Raw genomic sequence first — 23,133 nt, 5'->3', positions numbered from 1 at the left:
ACATATATATATATATATATGTGTGTGTATGTTTTATATATATATATATATATATATATATATATACACAAAGAGTAATGTCACAAAGACTTGAGCACTCACGTGATCAAGGCTGCTGTGACAGCCGAAACGCATTGTGATTAAAAGTTCAGTTTTTTGTTCTTAAGCCCAGAGTGCGCAAGTCTTTGTAACATTTCTCTTTTGTATTAATTGATTACCGGCCTGCTCTTGCCAGTTTTTGCGCCACCCCTCGTGGGCCGTCTCGAGCCCGGAAAGAGCCTTTTTTGAATAATATATACATATGTACACGTATATGTGTGTGTGTGTAAATAAATTTATCTATATGTTAAATGCAATAATAAAACTACTTAGTAAACATTTTTTTTTTAACTTTTTAAATAATGTAAAAAGCATTTAAATGAATTAAATATATAACTAAATATTACATTTATACTGACCGTTAAATAACAATTATTAGTTCGGGTAACTATTATTCTTAATTATTGCTCAAAAGTAACATTTACAAATGTAATTACCATATTCAATACATAATATTATTTGCTATGAATACATAATTACTTGAATGAAGTAACATTTTTTCTCATTTTCATAATGCACATTAAAATAGTTTTAAGTTTAAAAAAAAAAAGAATAAACTTTTTGTACTTACTGTAAACTTGGCCACTTTCTGTTGGTGTTGGAAAGTTCTGCCCTCTATGCTGTTGTTAAATATTTCCCATAACAGTTCAGGAAATGCCATCCTTAACGTTTTACTTACTGGAGACCGGATAAAGGCAATGCGCTGCTCATGAGGAAAATGCAAATAAAAGACGTTTTGTTCTTTACTTGAGGTTTTCTGACAGCATGACCGAATTTAGAAAATATTCCTTTTTTTAGGGCTCGTTTCCTGCTCGTGTTCAGCCTTAGCAACAATTTAGCAGGATGGGAATGCACTAAGTAATTAATTAAGCAACTTGAGTCCTCCTCTATCATGGTCCTGCCAGGCTTGACTTTTTAGATTCTATTAAATAAGACTCTCACTTCCCCTGTTTAATCTATGACACGACTACAGACTTCAAGTTCCAATCAACCTATCTTTAATTTGTGGTCATCATTCTCTTTCAGATGTATTTCCTCGGATCGTTCCCGTGTTTGAATAACTAGCTTATTAGCTGACATTGCATTACATAGATTAAACGAACTGATAGTTGTTCAAGTTTACGTGTAAAGTATGACTTGATAAACAAAGGGAAAATTGCATGAAACAAAGGGAATGCACAGATCAGAGACAAGCATTTGCAAAGCAATAGGTCTCGCATTTGTGAGAGTTAGAGCTGTTGCATTGTAAATTACAATACAGGGAGTGCAGAATTATTAGGCAAGTTGTATTTTTGAGGATTAATTTTATTATTGAACAACAACCATGTTCTCAATGAACCCAAAAAACTCATTAATATCAAAGCTGAATATTTTTGGAAGTAGTTTTTAGTTTGTTTTTAGTTTTAGCTATGTTAGGGGGATATCTGTGTGTGCAGGTGACTATTACTGTGCATAATTATTAGGCAACTTAACAAAAAACAAATATATACCCATTTCAATTATTTATTATTACCAGTGAAACCAATATAACATCTCAACATTCACAAATATACATTTCTGACATTCAAAAACAAAACAAAAACAAATCAGTGACCAATATAGCAACCTTTCTTTGCAAGGACACTCAAAAGCCTGCCATCCATGGATTCTGTCAGTGTTTTGATCTGTTCACCATCAACATTGCGTGCAGCAGCAACCACAGCTTCCCAGACACTGTTCAGAGAGGTGTACTGTTTTCCCTCCTTGTAAATCTCACATTTGATGATGGACCACAGGTTCTCAATGGGGTTCAGATCAGGTGAACAAGGAGGCCATGTCATTAGATTTCCTTCTTTTATACCCTTTCTTGCCAGCCACGCTGTGGAGTACTTGGACGCGTGTGATGGAGCATTGTCCTGCATGAAAATCATGTTTTTCTTGAAGGATGCAGACTTCTTCCTGTACCACTGCTTGAAGAAGGTGTCTACCAGGAACTGGAAGTAGGACTAGGAGTTGAGCTTAACTCCATCCTCAACCCGAAAAGGCCCCACAAGCTCATCTTTGATGATACCAGCCCAAACCAGTACTCCACCTCCACCTTGCTGGCGTCTGAGTCGGACTGGAGCTCTCTGCCCTTTACCAATCCAGCCACGGGCCCATCCATCTGGCCCATCAAGACTCACTCTCATTTCATCAGTCCATAAAACCTTAGAAAATCAGTCTTGAGATATTTCTTGGCCCAGTCTTGACGTTTCAGCTTGTGTGTCTTGTTCAGTGGTGGTCGTCTTTCAGCCTTTCTTACCTTGGCCATGTCTCTGAGTATTGCACACCTTGTGCTTTTGGGCACTCCAGTGATGTTGCAGCTCTGAAATATGGCCAAACTGGTGGCAAGTGGCATCGTGGCAGCTGCACGCTTGACTTTTCTCAGTTCATGGGCAGTTATTTTGCGCCTTGGTTTTTCCACACGCTTCTTGCGACCCTGTTGACTATTTTGAATGAAACGCTTGATTGTTCGATGATCACGCTTCAGAAGCTTTGCAATTTTAAGAGTGCTGCATCCCTCTGCAAGATATCTCACTATTTTTGACTTTTCTGAGCCTGTCAAGTCCTTCTTTTGACCCATTTTGCCAAAGGAAAGGAAGTTGCCTAATAATTATGCACACCTGATATAGGGTGTTGATGTCATTAGACCACACCCCTTCTCATTACAGAGATGCACATCACCTAATATGCTTAATTGGTAGTAGGCTTTCGAGCCTATACAGCTTGGAGTAAGACAACATGCATAAAGAGGATACTTGGTCAAAATACTCATTTGCCTAATAATTCTGCACTCCCTGTAGTGGTCATTATGAGTGAGGCGATCTTCAGACCGTCACAATTGCAGTGGCGGTCAAGACCGGGACATTACAACCCTGGCGGTCGGACCAGGATCTTGGATCCGGGTGGTCTGGAGGTGGCGGAGATCCTCCTCTGCCAGAGCAGCGCTGCCCTGGGATTACAACTTTGTTCTCAGCCAGACGTTTCATGGCATTAACACCCCCATGAAAAGGCTGGCAGAGAACAGGTGCAGGGGGCCCTTGCCCAGCACCATCGCAATGTTCACTGTCTGCTGTGCAGCCAGTGAGCTTTGTGAGGATGCTGGTGCAACCTGCTCGCTACAGCATTACCGCTGGCTCGATTACGAGGCAGTGACAATGCTGTAGTCTGATTCCCGCTAGGCCAGATGTGCGGAAACTTAGGTTTCCACCCGCCGACCTAGCAGAAAACTCTCAATGACTCCAGTGGGGAGGTTGCCGCGTAGATGGCGGCCACTCTGCCAGGATTTTGGCTGACGGAGTTTTCTGTCTGCCAAACTCATAATGACCCCCAATGTCTTTTACCCATGTGTTTTGCTTTGGAGTGGAGTGGATGTATATGGTGCGGAGTGGAATTTACGTGCGTTAGATTGTATTTTGTTAGTTGTGAAATTGTGTGCGTTAAAGATGTAACATGCCAGGAATGAACAGCAACAATGCAGACCTTGGAAAAACAATAACAGGAACAGATTGAATATTGCAGACCACTTAACAGGACCCTGGGGACACAAAATAAGAATTTAAAAAAAAAAGCTAAATAAGGTACACAGAAAAAAACCAAATACGTGTGAAATTACGGCATGGAAACAGAGAAAGGAGAGTAGACAAAAATGGACACAGGAGGCCAGGCGCATTTGTAAGTGATGCAACAATGACATGAGAGGAAAGTCATTTTCTAATACGTTGTAGGAAATATGTATCTGCAACAGATAATATTCACGGATTTTGAAAATAAATACTAGTGGGTAAAAACCAAAATGGTAGCAAAAGGTACTGAATAACTAGCAGCCATGTGTACCATATGCAAACACTTGATGTCAGGCAATATTGAATGATAGTTAAGGTTTCTGACATGGGGTCACACAAAAACGTTGGAATATGTTTTTCCCAGATCCCCACAAATCCTTCCACTGACACAGGGTGCAGACAGACAGAGTAAGGGGTAGAGTTAGGCAAAATAAAAGGTAAGAAGTTGAGATAAATAGGCTCAAGATAGACACAGAAATAACATCTTCCCAGGAGGGCAATTGGAGGGTGGGGGCCCTGGGCAATTGCCCACTTTGCCCATGCCTCATTACATCTCTGCCAAGAGCACACGTACGATAAGGTACACATTGTGAAATAATCTACAATACAAAATACAGCTCCAAAGTACACAGCACCCTCCCAGCCCCCCAAAACAATTCAAAACACATCAGCAGCAAACCTCGCATGAAACTGCGGCACGCGCAAAATGCGCTAACTCATGAACACTAAACTTCCTTTTATATGGATCTATGAATTAACTACCTGGATGTACAGTCAGAAATGAGACACGTGTGAGCGTTTTTTAAATGTGACTGAGACCAGGCCAGGGGCGGCTCTTCCATAGGAGCGAAGGAGCATCACGGCCACCCTCAACCACCCCTCCTGCAGCAGCAGCTGCAAACCTTTTCCCAAAGAACGATCGGTTTTGGTAAAAGGGGGCAGGGTCACGGGGTGACATGAACTGGGGGGAGTACTTGGCACTCCCTCTCAGAGCGCATGTGTGTTTGGCCGGCTTGAGAAGGCCGGCCAAACACACATGCGCACAGGGCTCTCGCCAGCTCAGCAACACTGTTGCTGAACTGGAGACAGCCTATATCGGCTCCCAGTCTGCCTGGAGCTCCCTGGCTGGGCGCTCCCAGTCAATCCTGACGCTGCCCTAAGCAGCGTCAGAATTGGCGCAGGGCAGGCTGGGAGCCTCTGCCTGCAGCACCAGCGAGACGGGAGGAGCCAGAGGAGCGACACAGGAGCGAAGGGTAAGTGTTTTTAATTTTTTTTATATTAAATTTAATTAAATCCTCCCCCGCTCACTCGTGCGCACCGCCCGCCCCTTTCAGTAAGCGCGAGTTGCAACTGGACCAGGCCATGTTCCTGTGTGAGGGGGGAGTGGCATTGAAGTCCAGCCAAAGCTTGCGATTCTTGGACAACCCTAAGGCCAAATTACATGCTATGGGCTGGTAGCTGGGTCAATTAGCAATTTTGTACCAGCGTTTGGTCAGCCTGTCAAGGGCACAATGACAGCAAAATGGCATTTTCATGGAGTGAAATTACGTTTTACATTAGTCAGTCATGCAAGTTTCGGAGCAAATCGCCTCTCCACTGATGCACTAACTGAAATCCTGTCACTGCCAGGTGTAAGTTCAGTGCTCATCCAAAAACATTTTCCAACCTCCAAGATACAATGCTCAATATTGTATCACTCATTTCATGTTTGTAAAACATTTTAAGGACATTTTTAGAAAACAGTCTAACGTTCATCTTGACTGTGTTCACTTGCAGTGCGGACTCTCTGGCAGTTTTTTCCACACAGGTCTTCTTGGTGCACTGTAATGGAGAGGGTGCAATGAAACCCAGCGCCTCAGCCTGTTGAAACTCATAGATACTCACAGATACTACGGTAACGCCCTCTACGCCGGCACCACACTCAAACACAAACTCCAGAGAATCCAGAACACAGCTGCATGCCTCGTCTTTGGCCTCCCCCACCACGAACGAATCTCACCACACCTCAAATCCCTTCACTGGCTCCCCATAGACAAGAGAATCACATTCAAGATCCTCATCCACGCACACAAATCCCTCCACAACACCGGCCCAACCTACCAAACGAAAGAGTGAACTTCCACACTCCCACACGCAACCTCCGATCAGCCGACCTCGCCCAAGCCACAGTCCCCTGCATCCAACGCACCACCACAGGAGGCAGGTCCTTCTCCTACTTCGCCCCCAAAATCTGGAACTCCCTCCCCACCAACTTTCGCAAAACCAAAGACCTCCTGCTCTTCAGAAAGAGCCTCAAGACATGGCTGTTCGAACAGTGACCCTCCCTGCCCCCCCTTTTTTTTGATCCTCCAGCACCTTGTAACCCTCACGGGTGAGTAGCGTGCTATATACATTTTTTTGATTGATTGTTTGAAACAGTAGGAAAATGGCCCTTGTTACAGTTACCCACCCCACTTTTTGCCTGATTATGATGCTGACTTGACTGAGAGTGTGCTGGGACCCTGCTAACCAGATCCTAACACCAGTGTTCTTTCACCAAAAATGTACCATAGTTTCCACAATTGGCACACCCCTGGGACACAGATACGTCCCTTGTAAACCGTACCAGTGATACCAAGGGTCCTGTAACAAGGGAAGGTCCCTAAGGGCTGCAGCATATGTTGTGCCACCCTCCAGGACCCCTAACACATGCACACTGCCATTGCAGATTGTGTGTGTTGGTGGGGAGAAAAAGGCAAAGTCGACATAGCGTCCCCCTCAGGGTGCCAGGCACACAAAACACTGCCTGTGGCATAGGTAAGTCACCCCTCTAGCAGACCTCAAAGCCTTAAGGCAGGGTGCACGATACCACGGGTGAGGGCATAGCTGCATGGGCAATATTCCCCTACGGTGTCTAAGGCCATTCTTAGACATTGTAAGTACAGTATGGCCATATTAAGTATATGGTCTGGGAGTTTGTCAAAATGATGCCTACACTGAATACTGGGAAGTTTGGTTGCAAACTTCTCAGAATAATAAACCTGCAATGATGCCAGTGTTGGATTTATTAAACAATGCATACAGAGGGCATCTTAGAGATGCCCCCTGTATTTTACCCAATCCTTTAGTGCAGGACTGACTGGTCTGTGTCAGACTGCCACTGAGAGACAAGCTTCTGACTCCCTGGGGTGAGAGACTTTGTGCTCTCTGGGGCCAGAAACAAAGCCTGCACTAGGTGGAGGCGCTTCACAACTCCCCCCTGCTGGAACCGTAACACCTAGCGGTGAGCCTCAAAGACTCAGGCTTCGTGTTACAGTGCCACAGGGCACTCAAGCTAGAGGAGATGCCCAGTCCTCGGACAAAGCCCCACTTTTGGCAGCAAGTCCAGAGGGATAATTAGGAAAAACAAGGAGGAGTCACCACCCCAGCCAGGACCACCCCTAAGGTGTCCAGAGCTGAAGTGACTCCCTCCTTGCAGAATCCTCCATCTTGGTTTGGGGGATCAAGGCCAATAGGGATAAGAATGTGCTCCCCTCTCCAAAGGGAGTGAGCACAAGGAGGATGTAGCCACCCACAGGGACAGTAGCGATTGGCTACTGCACTCTGAACCCTAAAACACCCCTAAATCTTGTACTTAAGGGATTCCTGATGCCCTCAGAAGAAGGACTGCTTAGCAGAAACCTCAGCAGAGAAGGCAAGGAGACAACAACTGACTTAGCCCCAGTCCTACCGGCCTGTCTCCTGCTTCAAAGAACCTGCGGAAGAAAAGTGACGCATCCTGCAGGTCCAGTGACCTCTGAAAAACCTCCAGAAGACTGCCTGCATCACAGAGGATCAAGAACTCCAGTGAACAGTGGCCCTGTCCAAAGAAGAACAGAAGAAGAGACCTACTACCAAAAGGTGGTGCACTGCTAAAGTCATATGATAGAAGGGCCAAAGCCAGTGTTATAGTGTAGAGAACAAAAAATATATGTATTGTGCATTTATTAAGTCATACAACAATCCAAAAAAAACAATCATTGATTGCCAAAACAAATAGGCAAAGTGAATAACAATTGAGAAAATATTACAAAATGTACAATCAAGGTAAACAAGAAACCAAGAAAATCTTATGTCCTTTTTATTGTAGCATGTTCATGGATAAGTAATGTGTTCTTGATAAATGGCCAAGAACAAAAAATATGTATTGTGCATTTATTAAGTCATACAACAATCCAAAAAAGTCAATCATTGATTGCCAAAACAAATAGGCAAAGTGAATAACAATTGAGAAAATATTACAAAATGTACAATCAAGGTAAACAAGAAACCAAGAAAATCTTATGTCCTTTTTATCGTAGCAAGTTCATGGATAAGTAATGTGTTCTTGATAAATGGCCAACGCGTTTCGCCCAACATAGGGCTTCTTCAGGGCTAAAAACAAAATCAAAAGAAACATATGTATTCTATGATGTAGTACAACACAAATGCGTAAACCATTAGAGACTACCAGTGAGACCGTAATTATATAGGGAGTGTGTCAGCAGATGTTGAGGAATTAGCCACCCGTGCATGTTAAAGTAAAATACGTAAAATAATTCTGATAAAAGTGTGTCTAATAAATTAGTGATAAATGTCGAAAAGAAAAAAAGTATGTCACTAGAGTAAAGCAAACAATAGTGAAAAGAATGAATATCCAGTAGTGCATCAAGAAATGAGACGATATCCTACCCCAGTACAATGTCCACTCAGTAGTAATGACGTAATATATATTGGTATATGAATCACCTGAAGAAAAGATTCAAATGGAAAAAAGGGGCGGGGGTAAGTGAAATATGGGAAAATATAATAATAATGAGTTAAGACCCTCATAAAAATGGGGGAAAAAAGAAAAGTAGAGGAGAGGCTTACCCCAATAAAAAGAGGAATAGCTGAGCGAGACACTCAGCAGAAAATTATAATAAAGGGACCATCAAATAGCAAGTCCAATGAAAAAAGGGGAATAATGAAAGTTTGGCTCACAGGATAATATCTGCAAAAATAAAAAGACCACAAAGGTCAAGATTAGATACTATAATAAGTGAGAATTCAGTGAAAGCAGAGAAAACAAGGAATAATCAAGTCGAAAAAACAAAAAAACAAAAAAACGAGCCATAAGTAATGCCAAAGACTTACCAACGATAACAAAATGCCAGCAAGTGCAGTCATGGTCAGAGACCGTGAAGAGAGTCCAAATAGCGTGGATATATTAAGCGTAGCGCGCTAAATTAAATTGCCAGAAAGTATGGTCGCAGTCAGAAACCGCGAAAAAGGAGCCAAGTCCCGAAAAAGTGTTCAGCGCTGATGCGCTGGTCTAAAATGCCAGCAAGTGCAGTCGCGGTTGGAAACCGCGAAAAAATTCCGAATCACGGAAGTGTATTCAGCGCTAGGCGCTGATCTAAAGAGGATCCGACTGACGGAAGAATATTAGGCGCTGCGCGCTGATCTAAAAAGGTCAGCAAGTGCACACGTGGTAAAGAACCGCGAAAAAGGATCCCAGTAAACGAAGATTAAGCCGGTCCCGCGGCACCGGATAAGTGCCCGGGAACCGGAAGTGAATGTTCCTGTGGGAGAAAAAGTAATACAAATGTAAGACGGACACAAACGACCGCCATATTGGGAGTGAAGTGGTCAAAACGGGGAGGAGGTGAAATAAAAAAAATAAAAAAAATATATATACCAATACAATTGCGATCACTCAATGCGGGGAAAAAATATTTATACTTGCCTGTTTCCGATCCCTCCATCCAACTAGTCTCTGATCTCCATGATGTACAGCTTCTTATGTCCCTAGATGAGGATATGAGGACAATTGAAGATATCCGGGCAGACCTAGGGATCTCCGAGAAAATAGAAAAGACTACCCTTTTCAAACCCCGTTCCAAATTTATACCGGCCCATACTCATGGCAACATTGATCTTTTTGCCAAGAGAGTCTCTTTGGACTTATATCACATATTAAATACTCGTATTCACAACTGGCATCAGGTGAACAACCTATCAGCTACTGAGAGGGCAGCACTCCGGAATCTTAAGAATGACCAATCTATTGTTATACGGGAGGCTGACAAGGGAGGAAATGTGGTGATCATGAACCACAGGGATTACATGAATGAAATTGATAGACAACTGGCTGACACCTCGTGTTATAAACATCTCACACACAATCCAATTGGTGTTGTAACTGACTTCATTAACAATAAACTTTGGGGTTGGCATGAACTAGGGCTACTCTCTAACAATGAATTAAAATATTTACGTGTCTCGAGCCCCAAATTTCCGTGTATCTATATACTACCTAAGGTACACAAGCCTGGTACTTTTCCCCCCGGAAGACCAATTATTTCTGGAATTGACTCGCCCACAGAAAAAATAGCGGCCTATGTTGACTTCTTTTTACAGAAATGTGTTATTAATCTGCCTTCCTATATACAGGATAGCAAAGACATTTTGAACAAATTTGATGACTTTACTTGGTCTGAAGACCTTTTGTTCGTTACTATGGATGTCAATAGTCTCTACACATATATACAAAAACCTTTTGGGATTCAAGCAGTCACCACTTTTCTTAACACCAGGACTGCTGAGTGTCTCGCACACAACCACATGCTTCTTGAGATGATTGACATTATTCTATCTAGGAATTATTTTATGCATGACAATAAATGGTACCAACAAATCCAAGGAACGGCTATGGGTTCAAAATTCGCCCCATCGTACGCCTGTTTATTTATGGGCTGGTACGAGAAAACATATGCCTGGGGTAAAACAGCATCACCATGGATGGACTTAATTGTCTTCTGGGGGCGATACATTGATGATATTATCATCATTTGGAAAGGGACTATTGATCAGCTGAATGAATACCATGCCTTTCTTAACAACAATCCCTATAATGTACAACTTAGTTTACAATATCACAAGAATTCTATCGATTTTTTGGACATTACTTTCTTTATACAAAACAACAGTATACAGAGTACCATTTTTAGAAAATCCACGGCATGTAATAGTTTACTTCATGCTACCAGTGCTCACCCAATTTTTGTAATTCAAAACATTCCTTTTGGGGAAATGGCACGTGTTAGACGAAATTGCAGCACGGATGACACTTTTTTGACACATATTCAGTATACGCGTGATCGCTTTATTACCAGGGGCTATGACACCCACAACTTAACACAGGCCATCCGTCGTATTACAAAAACTCATAGGAAAAATACATTAGCTACTAACAGGCAGAGCACCAGACAGACTAGTAAAAACGTCTTAACATTTGTGACTCGAGACACTGCCCATACCCCGGGTATTTTCAAAAGTCTTAGACGCCATTGGCATCTCCTAACTGAGGTCCCAGGATTGAAGGGTATAATATCTTGTAAACCTAAGATCACTTACCGTAGAGGATTTACCCTTAGGAACCATCCGTGTCCTAGTTACATTGCTTCTACTCACTCTGCCACTTGGCTTCCATCTAAACCAAAAGGGTTTTATATTTGTCATGCCTGCAATGTATGTAAATTTGGCTGTGATAAAATCAGGGATTTCAGTTACCACAACTCAAGAAACTTTACTATTCAGCAATTTATCAATTGCAATACGAAATATGTTGTTTACATTTTGGGTTGCTCATGTAACAAAGTATATGTGGGGAGCACAATACGTCCTTTGAAACTAAGGATACAGGAACACTTGCGAGCCATAAAAAACCATGATTCCACTTATCCTTTTGCTACACATATGTTACTTGCTCATTCTATTGATTCCACTATGTGGTTTCATGGTATTGAACATGTTCATGCTAATCCAAGAGGAGGTGACAGAGAATTGACGCTGCGCCAAAAAGAGGCGGCCTGGATCTGCCGCTTACAAGCAGTAGACCTAGGTCACAATACTGATCATGAATTTCATTATTTTTTGTAACATGTTATTTTTGTGTATCTCACTATTATTTGTTGTATTACTATACCTTTGCATATATCGTTTGTTTTTGTTATGTGTTTACCTTTATGTATATGGTCATAATTTTTTTGTCACTTGTTATTCTTTTCCTCCTTCCATATACTATGTTACACCAATGTGATTATTTGTTCATTATATATCTTATTGGTTCTATTTTATATGAATCTGTATTTATATCGGATTTACTACATGACACACTTTTCTTCTTCTTCTTTCCTTGGGGTGACTCTCATGGCCATAATCTTTTTCTTTCCTTTATTCTTTCTCTTTTTACTATTTCCATTAACACACCTCTTTTTGTAATCATTTAATTTTTCCCTTTTTCCTCCTTTTTTATCTTGTGTGACATATTTATTATATAAATATTTTTTCCCCGCATTGAGTGATCGCAATTGTATTGGTATATATATTTTTGTAATTTTTGTTTCTTTCACCTCCTCCCCGTTTTGACCACTTCCCTCCCAATATGGCGGTCGTTTGTGTCCGTCTTTCATTTTTATTACTTTTTCTCCCACAGGAACATTCACTTCCGGTTCCCGGGCACTTATCCGGTGCCGCAGGACCGGCTTCATCTTTGTTTACTGGGATCCTTTTTCGCGGTTCTTTACCGCGTGTGCACTTGCTGACCTTTTTAGATCAGCGCGCAGCGCCTAATATTCTTCCGTTAGTCGGATCCTCTTTAGATCAGCGCCTAGCGCTGAATACACTTCTGTGATTTTAAATTTTTTTGCGGTTTCCGACCGCGACTGCACTTGCTGGCATTTTAGACCAGCGCATCAGCGCTGAACACTTTTTCGTGACTTGGCTCCTTTTTCGCGGTTTCTGACCGCGACCATACTTTCTGGCAATTTAATTTAGCGCGCTGCGCTTCATATTTGGACTCTCTTCACGGTCTGTGACCGTGACTGCACTTGCTGGCATTTTGTTATCGTTGGTAAGTCTTTGGCATTACTTATGGCTCGTTTTTTTGTTTTTTTGTTTTTTCGACTTGATTATTCCTTGTTTTCTCTGCTTTCACTGAATTCTCACTTATTATAGTATCTAATCTTGACCTTTGTGGTCTTTTTATTTTTGCAGATATTATCCTGTGAGCCAAACTTTCATTATTCCCCTTTTTTCATTGGACTTGCTATTTGATGGTCCCTTTATTATCATTTTCTGCTGAGTGTCTCGCTCAGCTATTACTCTTTTTATTGGGGTAAGCCTCTCCTCTACTTTTCTTTTTCCCCCCATTTTTATGAGGGTCTTAACTCATTATTATTATATTTTCCCATATTTCACTTACCCTCCCCCATTTTTTTCCATTTGAATCTTTTCTTCAGGTGATTCATATACCAATATATATTACGTCATTATTACTGATTGGACATTGTACTGGGGTAGGATATCGTCTCATTTCTTGATGCACCACTGGATATTCATTCTTTTCACTATTGATTGCTTTACTCTAGTGACATACTTTTTTTTCTTTTTGACATTTATCACTAATTTATTAGACACACTTTTATCAGAATTATTTTATGTATTTTAGTTTAACATGCACGGGTGGCTAATTCTTCAACATCTGCTGACACACTCCCTATATAATTACGGTCTCACTGGTAGTCTCTAATGGTTTACGCATTTGTGTTGTACTACATCATAGAATACATATGTTTCTTTTGATTTTGTTTTTAGCCCTGAAGAAGCCCTATGTTGGGCGAAACGCGTTGGCCATTTATCAAGAACACATTACTTATCCATGAACTTGCTACGATAAAAAGGACATAAGATTTTCTTGGTTTCTTGTTTACCTTGATTGTACATTTTGTAATATTTTCTCAATTGTTATTCACTTTGCCTATTTGTTTTGGCAATCAATGATTGACTTTTTTGGATTGTTGTATGACTTAATAAATGCACAATACATATTTTTTGTTCTCGGCCATTTATCAAGAACACATTACTTATCCATGAACTTGCTACGATAAAAAGGACATAAGATTTTCTTGGTTTCTTGTTTACCTTGATTGTACATTTTGTAATATTTTCTCAATTGTTATTCACTTTGCCTATTTGTTTTGGCAATCAATGATTGATTTTTTTGGATTGTTGTATGACTTAATAAATGCACAATACATATATTTTTTGTTCTCTACACTATAACACTGGCTTTGGCCCTTCTATCACATGACTTTAGCATTGCACCACCTTTTGGTAGTACGTTTCAGTGGAGCTTTTCTTTAGCTCTGCTTAGTTCTTTATTGCAGTAGGAACTAAGGTGTAGTTGCACGCTCAGTGTTTTTCTTTTTGTTGATTTTCCTAATTGTTTACACTTAGGGGATACATATAGGGATAGTGCGTTTTCTCAGGAGCTTACTGCAATCTTTCTTTTCTGTTTAGAAGAAGAGACCTCTTCTGAAGGACTCCCACCTCACTCCAGAAGGGGAGTCCTAACCACTCTGCACCCGACGCCCATGGCCCGAGTCCAGGTGGCCCAACTGACCAGAGAGGACCCCCAGGTGATGGTGACCAAGTGCCCACCCTGGGTTGACCTCTCCACCCCTTCACGATGACGCCTGCAGAGCGAATCCCGAAGACCTCCCTGACCACAACTGACCTGGATGAAGATAACCAATGGCAAAGGACCCACTGACCTGCAGCCCCTAGGCCTTGGAGAAATCTAAACCCAGTGCAGCAACAATCAACAGGCAGCCCTCTTTCCTGTCCAACCGGTGGTGTGCCCCAGACACACCCCTGGACCTCACCTGCAGCGTCTGAGTGACCCCCGGGGTCCTCTCATAGAGTTTCATTGGAAACCCGATGCCCTGCTTGCACCCAGCCGCCCCAGTGCTGCTGAGGGTGTGGGATTAGTGTCTACTCAGGGCCCCTCCAGTGCTCCTCTAATCCCCCCTGGTCTGCCCTCCGAGCCGCGGGTACTTACCTGCTGGCAGACCGAATTCCGAGTATCCCCTATCTCCATAGGAGCCCACATTAAAATTGCTCAACTTTGACCTCTGCACCCGGCCGGCCCCGTGTTGCTGGTGGTGGGTGCTTGGGGTTGACTTGAACCCCCAACGGTGGACTACCTATAACCTGGAGACTGAAACTGTATGTCGTGTACTTACCTCTAAAATTGTACTTTATTTTCTTCCCCCAGGAACTGTTCTGAAAAAGCAGTATCCCCACCCTTAAAAATAGATTTTCTCTGTTTTCTTAAAAACTGTTTACTTGACTAAAGTGAAACAAAGTTACATTGATGTTTATGCTAAGTACTTACCTGAAGTGAGTCTTGTGGTTCTAGTGATAAAGTAAGAGAAAGATATTTTTCTACATAAAATCCTTTTGGTCTGGAGTTAAGTCATTGAGTGTGTGTTTCTTCTATTGCTTGTGTGTGTACAACAAATGCTTAACACTACCCTCTGATAAGCCTAACTGCTCGACCACACTACCACAAATAGAGCATTAGTATTATCTATTTTTGCCTCTGTCAAGCCTCTGGGAAGCCCCCGGAACTCTGTGCACACTATGGGGCATATTTATACTCTGTTTGTGCCGAATGTGCACCAAAAATTTTGATGCACATTCGGCGCAAACCATGCACCATATTTAAACTTTGACGCCCGAGCCCACGGACGGCAAAATTCCTCCGTGTGAGTCATTTTTTGGATGCGGGAAACTGCCTTGCGTTAATGACATGCAAGGTAGGCATTCCTGTCCAAAAAATGACTTTAAGGCCTGTGCGCCGTATTTATACTCCTGTGTCATTTTGACATCCTTTTGATTAAGGGCGGCCTTAAAAAACAGTGCACAGCCTGATGTGCGCAGTTTTTTAACGCTTGGGTCAGGGCAGGCGTTAAGGGACCTGTGGGCTCACTTCCATGGTCTCTGACCACTGATGGAGTCCAGAGGTGCCCTTCCCTGCCCCCCGGGACACCCCCTGCCACCCTCGCCCACCCCTGGAGGACACCCATGGATGGGGGGACCCATCCCATGTAAGTACAGGTAAGTTGAGGTAAGTATTTTTTTTTTAAAGTGGCATAGGGGGGCCTAATTTGGGCCCCCCTACATGCCACTGTGCCCAATGACCATGCCCAGGGGACAGAAGTCCCCTGGGCATGGCCATTGGGCAAGGGGGCATGACTCCTGTCTTTGCTAAGACAGGAGTCATTTCAATGGGGGTTGTGCATCAAAAAATGGCGCAAGTCCAGTTTGAGGCATGATTTTTGCCTCAAACCTGACTTGCACCATTTTTTGACGCACAACCCCCATTTTCCCCTACGCCTGCGCTGCCTGGTTTGAGTCATTTTTTTTTTACTTAGACCTGTCCGCAGCACCGGCTAATGTCATTCCTTAAAAAAGGCGCCTGCAAGGTGCGTAGGAATGGCGTTAGCTGGCGGTAAACTTTTTGATGCAAACCAGCGCCAGCGCTGGTTTGTGTCAAAGAGTATAAATATGGGTCCATATCTATTTTGATATACTACATACAGAGCCAGCTTCCTACACATACTAATAGTGTCTGGGAAGTGAGCAGCCTGCAAGACAGGCCTGCCCTGTCAGAGTGCATGGAGGTATTTTGTCATTATGCTACGCTTCTTTTCAAAGCTGCCCCTTTCTGTAAAACTATAATAAGGAATTGAGTCAGCAGAGAGGCCGAGACCACATCAGAGCCGGCCGACGGGGAGCATAGGGGCAGGACAAAAGAGGCAAGGGGAGCCAATGCATCATGTTTGAAGTTTGCTGGGCGGCGCCTGATGTAGGGCTGAAGGGGTGTTTACATACTGGGGGAGCCCCGTGACCTCACTTATCCAAGGCAGAACTGCTACAAGCTCTGGCGCTAAGGCCGGGATCAAAACTTCCATCTTCAAGAGGCAGTGCGAATCGGAGATCCACCGGGGGTTTTAATTCAAAGAAACAAAACAGTGTACGAGGCTGCATGGATGTGGCAGGGCAGACCCAGGAGGAAATACTGGGGCGTGAGTGTATCTCACATACCTGTGGACGGATGGTGAGCTGCCACTGCATGCACCTTGGCAAAGAGGGCATGGGGAATGGGAGGAGGTTGAAGAAATAGTACCTGCATTGCAGCAGATAGGCACTAATCAAGAGGAACTAATCTGTACCTGGCCAATGCTCCTCAGCTAAAAACAGAAGTGATGTATCGGCTGAGTGAACCAGTCAGAGGCAGCAAAGAAGAGCAATGCTGGAGTCAACTTATGGTAAGCAGGAGATGGGATCAAAGTCCTTTTACTGAATACAGCAGGTCTTGCAGACAGCGCATGTGCGCTACCTAGGCTCAACCTAACAAAATGGGTGCAAAATAAAAGAACAGTGTCTAATACTAATTAACAGCAAAAATATTGTCTACTAAAGTGAGTTTTACTTTACCAAAACAAAAAATATCCATAAAAGAAATTATCAATTACATATTAAAACAATTAGAAATAGATAATATACTAATATCCCCTCCAGCCTGCCTTAGCGTTATCTGGAACAGAGCAGATCTGTAAACTTTGTTACAGAGTGAATGCTATCAGCACGGAGAGCAGTAAATAAGTGTTCCCTCACACATCAGAATATAATGGCCCACTCATGACTGCAGGCTAAAGCTGCAGCAATCTTTTATGAAGGCAATGCTAGTTTGTAAATATTCACTCTTTTATTACAACTTAAATTACAACACTCCTATCCTCATGAAGATAAACCACAATCCCTACTTCAGCATAACAGTGGTAATTATGCCTGATCCTACTTCCTTATTTCTCTCAAATGGTTATTCAAATAAAACCTTTTCACTATGTATTTATTTGATCTTTTGCAAAGGTTTAAATGATTGTATTTCAAATTACAACATGAGAAATTATTTGCACACTGAAGATATATAAAATATCACATAAAATCAGAGAAAATAAACTGAATTTATCCATACATTATTATATTGATGCGTGATTACCTCTTTGTTGAAAAGCAACCGTGAAGATCTGGAAAGCCTTACATGTACAATTGACTGAGATCGTCATTATAAGTTGGCTGGATATAGTCACGGGGACACATGGTATCTCTGATTCCTGCAGGTTTCCACACACCTAAATAGCCCGGAATACAGACAAAAAATGCAGGTTAAGAAATGCCAGGTGAAAATGTGCATGATTTCCCCAATTCCTCAGATTATTCTTCAACATATGCCACCTGCTCTATCCAGGTGGCAAATATCTGATAAGTGCCAATTTAGGTGTGGGATGTTGGGCAATGAGAGAGTGTAGCGCAGTTGTCTTCAAAATTGTTTGCTCTGAGCATCTCTAAGCAATATGTTTCGAAGTTGGGCCCCCCTCCAAGACTTAATGACACGGACTGAGGGAGGGGCAGGGCTCAGTGCAGGGGGTGGAGCTTACAGATGATTTCAGCAGTACTTTTTCTATAGCTCATAATCCATATCAAATGTGAGACTTATAAAAGAGCATATTCATCAGACAAAAATAGAAAATGGCCAAACAATATGGCTCTCCATATGACTCCTGACACTGTTTCCAGGTATGGGACTAAGGCTAATCCTTTAGAACTGACAAACGCGGAAGGGTACACCTGCTATGCTCATAGTATAGACTTAGGGTTAGGTAGGAATCTCTATGACTCTTTTACCCTGTTTGGATTGTTAATTATCTTTACCATGCTTATATAATGCTGTTAACTTAGCTTTGTTCCATCTGCCTAGTTATCACAGCTCATTCTCTCTATAAAAGACTACGATTGTTTCAATAAATGTATTGAAAACTTATCTCGTACTTCTCTTGTGTTTTTGCCTGCTCATGCATGAGTAATACAACAAAAGGGTGAGATCTGTTCCCATGACTTCCCTGAGAAGTCAGAGTGTCATGTTTAAGTTGCCATAATCACCTTCCACCCTGGTAAGGTTAGGGGTCTGAGTGAGGCACTGTGAGCTAGGCAGGAATTGAGCCAGCAACTCCTGATGGTGTGGACGGACTTAGTTCCCCACATTCTGATGTTCTGTTGTCCTAATACGCAGTCCTATTATCTAAATAGGAACCATATCACACTTGAGCCCTGTTCGTTGCACAACTAGGATGAACATGGCCCTAAATATGGTGCAGTGGTCCCTCACACTTTTGGCCCCAGTACCACTGTACTAGTTGCACTAATGGTAATAATGGCCCTTTAACCCCTTCCCCGCCACGGACGTAATGGTTACGTCCATGGCAGCGCCCGTGTGGCGCCATGGACGTAACCATTACGTCCAGGGACTGGCAGTCGGGGGAAGTACCCCCAGGCCAGGGCTGAAAGGGGAATCCCTTCCCCTTTCACGCCCAACCCCCCCCGCCCCCCCCCCCATGACGTCAGCGCGCGATCGCGCGCTGATTTCATGGAAACGGGGAATGACGCGCTGGAAGCCATTTGCTTCCAGCGCGTCAAGGGAGAAGGTGAGTATTTCACCTTCGTGCGGGGTGGGGGTGCTCTCAGAGAGGCATCGAGGGAAAGGAAAGGGTTTTCCTTTCCCTCGATGTCTCTTTGAGCATTCCTGCTGCCCGATCGCAATGCGATCGGGCAGCAGGAATGCCCACTAGACACCAGGGATTTCTGTATGTGTGTGTGTGTGAGTGAATATTAGTGTAGGGGAGCGACCCCTTGGGCAAGGGTCGCTCCCCTTTGGGGGCACATGCTTTTTACGTCGTTTCTGCCCCCCCTGGGGGCAGATTGGCCCTATTTTTAGGCCGATCTGCCCCCAAGGGGGGCAGAAAGCCACTAGACACCAGGGATTTTATTGTTGCTGTGTATTTTTTGTGTTGGGGGGCGGCCCCTTGGGCAAGGGTCGCTCCCCTTTGGGGGCACATGTATTTTACGTCGTTTCTGCCCCCCCTGGGGGCAGATTGGCCCTATTTTTAGGCCGATCTGCCCCCAAGGGGGGCAGAAAGCCACTAGACACCAGGGATTTTATTGTTGATTTGTATTTTTTGTGTTGGGGGGCGGCCCCTTGGGCAAGGGTCGCTCCCCTTTGGGGGCAAATGTATTTTACGTCGTTTCTGCCCCCCCTGGGGGCAGATTGGCCCTATTTTTAGGCCGATCTGCCCCCAAGGGGGGCAGAAAGCCACTAGACACCAGGGATTTTATTGTTGATGTGTATTTTTTGTGTTGGGGGGCGGCCCCTTGGGCAAGGGTCGCCCCCAGGGGCCCTCATGTATTTTTGGGCAGTTCTGCCCCCCTTGGGGGCAGAGAGGCCTATTTTTTTTAGGCCTTTCTGCCCCCAAGGGGGGCGGAATCCCAATAGCGCCAGAAATAGTATGTATGTATGTGTGCTTTGTGTTGGGGGGTGGCCCCTTGGGCAAGGGTCGCTCCCCCCAGGGGCGCAATGTATTTATTGTCGTTTCTGCCCCCCTTGGGGGCAGATTGGCCCTATTTTTAGGCCGATCTGCCCCCAAGGGGGGCAGAAAGCCACTAGACACCAGGGATTTTATTGTTGATGTGTATTTTTTGTGTTGGGGGGCGGCCCCTTGGGCAAGGGTCGCCCCCAGGGGCCCTCATGTATTTTTGGGCAGTTCTGCCCCCCTTGGGGGCAGAGAGGCCTATTTTTTTTAGGCCTTTCTGCCCCCAAGGGGGGCAGAATCCCAATAGCGCCAGAAATAGTATGTATGTATGTGTGCTTTGTGTTGGGGGCTGGCCCCTTGGGCAAGGGTCGCTCCCCCCAGGGGCGCAATGTATTTATTGTCGTTTCTGCCCCCCTTGGGGGCAGATTGGCCCTATTTTTAGGCCGATCTGCCCCCAAGGGGGGCAGAAAGCCACTAGACACCAGGGATTTTATTGTTGATTTTTATTTTTTGTGTTGGGGGGTGGCCCCTTGGGCAAGGGTCGCCCCCAGGGGCCCACATGTATTTTTGGGCAGTTCTGCCCCCCTAGGGGGCAGATATGCCTATTTTTTAGGCCTTTCTGTCCCCAAGGGGGGCAGAATCCCCATAGCCCCAGGGATACTATGTATGTGTGTGTGTGCTTTGTGTGGGGGTGTGGCACCTTGGGCAAGGGTCGCCCCCCCCAAAGGGTGCAATGTAATCTGGGTGATTTCTGCCCCCTCCCCTTGGGGGTAGATTGGCCTATTTTTTTTTTAGGCCCATCTTCCCCCAAGCAGAGAAGACTAGACACGGGAAAATGAAAAAATGGTTAGTGGCGGAGTGTTTGTCAACTGGCGAAGTATTTACTTTTATGATAATAACAGTTTTTCTCCTTTTTGTTTTAGTTCAAAGCTTTTGCTGACTTTGCTGTGGCTTGTTGCAGTTTTGGCAGTAGTTGTCCTGCGGTTTGCGTAGTTGCATGTTTTAGGTAAGTAAATAAATTTACTCCAAGTGAGTATTGTTGCAATGCATGAATGACATGTTTGTAGGTGGTGTACTGAATGCAGGATTGTGTGTGAAATTGTCCTTAGAGTTATGCACAATGATTATTGTGTTGTCTTATGTCTAATTTGCTTTTTTTTTTCTCTTTTTAGTGGGATATCGTTGGTGATTGCTGTGGCTGTGCAGAGTAGTTGCTGGTGAGTCAAGCTTTTTCAGGCAAGTGAGCAGTATAGTTTTTGAGTTTATAATTCTTAGTGATAAACCTATACTTTGTTACTTATCTTACACAGTGCTGGTTGTTGGTGGTGTATTTGTCCAGTTAATTTTAGTAGGAAGGATCATGGCCAGCCGTAGGATGACCGCTCAGCAGGTTGTTAGTGTGCTTTTTGAGTCATCTTCTGACCATGAATATGAGACTGACTCTGCATCTGAGGCAGAGGAGGAAGTGCAGGATTCTGGAAGTGAATTTTCTGTCAGAGATGAATCATCTGATGATGAAGCCACTCTCAGTGCTGATGAAGGGCCTGTTTTAGAGGAGGACAGTGATGTGCCAATGGTGCAGGAGCCAGCGGCTGAAAGGCTTCCCATTGGAAGACCTGACGCATGGGTTGCACCAAACATGGAGCAGCCACAGTTGCCTGCGTTTACTGGTTTTCCAGGGTGTCGAGTTAATACGGAAAACTTTTTGCCCGTCAACTTTTTTGAGTTGTTTATGGACGATATATTTTTGGAAGAGATTGTTGAGCAGACTAATTTGTATGCAGAGCAGTTTTTGAGGGACAACGCTGCCAGACTTAGGCCACACTCTAGAGCTAGCCGGTGGATTCCCACAAATCTGGAAGAGTTGAAAAAGTTCTTGGGTTTAACTTTTTTGATGGGGCTGATAAGGAAGCCGTCGCTGTCTTCATATTGGTCTACTAGTCCCTTGATGGCAACTGATATATTTCCTGCCATCATGAGTCGTAACCGGTATGAGCTTCTTCTTCGGATGTTGCATTTTGTAGATAATGCTTTAGCCTTGCCACGAGATCATCCTGATTCTGACCGTCTTTTTAAGATTAGACCTGTCCTTGATCATTTGGTAGATCGGTTTTCAGAGATCTATGTTCCAGGGAAAGAAATATCTGTAGATGAGTCTTTGGTCCTGTTCAAGGGTCGTTTGGTTTTTAGGCAGTACATTCCTAGCAAGAGGGCACGGTATGGAATTAAATTGTATATGCTGTCAGAAAGTAGTACAGGATATGTTTATAATTTCCGGGTCTACACTGGTAGGGATTCCAATATTGACCCCCCTGGTTGTCCTCCCACTTTTGGAGTTAGTGAGAAAATTGTGTGGGAACTTGGTAGACGACTGTTTAACAAAGGTCACCATTTATATGTAGATAACTTCTACACTGGAGTTCGGTTGTTCAAGGAGTTGTTCAGAGTGGACACTGTTGCTTGTGGCACAATCCGCTCTAATCGGAAAGGCTATCCAAAAGAGCTTGTCTGTAAAAAACTTGAGAAGGGACAGTGCAGTGCCTTGCGGAATGATGAGCTGCTAGCTCTGAAATTTGTAGACAAGAGGGATGTATACATGCTAAGCACCATCCATGATGAGAGTACTTCACCTGTGGCTGTTTGGGGTCAGGTTGCCGAAGTGCGCAAACCTGTGTGCATCTTAGACTATAATAAGCACATGGGTGGTGTTGATAGAGTAGATCAGAGGTTAGAACCTTACACTGCTGCTCGTAAGTCTTATGTGTGGTATAAGAAATTAGCGCTTCACTTGTTCCACTTGGCAACTTTTAATGCTTTTGTTGTGTTTAAGGATAGTTCTCCAGAGTCAAGGATGACATTTGTGAAATTTCAGGAGTCTATCATAGCTAGCCTTGTTGTGCTGGAACAGGCAAGAGTTCCTAGAGAAGCAGTGGTGGAGGATGTGGCTAGATTGAAAGATCGTCACTTTGCTGAGCACATTCCTCCCACGGCCAAAAAAAACTTTCCTGCTAAGAGATGTAGAGTCTGTGCTCGAAGAGGTATCAGGAAGGAGACTAGGATGTACTGCCCTGATTGTCCTTCAAAGCCTGGGCTGTGTGTGGGTGGCTGTTTCAGGAGCTACCACACACAGAAGAATTATTAGGAAATTCCGTGAGCGTAAACTGGTGTTTTATATTTTTATATGTTCGGTTTCA

At 43.7% G+C, this 23,133-nt stretch overlaps 1 long non-coding RNA gene across 3 annotated transcripts in view; it reads right to left on the bottom strand.

Moving 5' to 3' along the window:
- Positions 1 to 23,133, bottom strand: part of LOC138247402 (uncharacterized) — a 143,341-nt gene that overhangs the window by 30,719 nt on the left and 89,489 nt on the right. For all 3 annotated transcript variants that reach the window (XR_011194493.1, XR_011194491.1, XR_011194492.1), the window contains exon 2: positions 17,575 to 17,707. This is a non-coding gene — a long non-coding RNA (uncharacterized lncRNA). The remainder of the gene's footprint in view (positions 1 to 17,574; positions 17,708 to 23,133) is intronic.

Source organism: Pleurodeles waltl, chromosome 7 (genome assembly GCF_031143425.1).
Source record: "Pleurodeles waltl isolate 20211129_DDA chromosome 7, aPleWal1.hap1.20221129, whole genome shotgun sequence".
NCBI classification, from domain to species: Eukaryota; Metazoa; Chordata; class Amphibia; order Caudata; family Salamandridae; genus Pleurodeles; species Pleurodeles waltl.
This window is presented reverse-complemented; position numbering and strand designations above follow the sequence as displayed.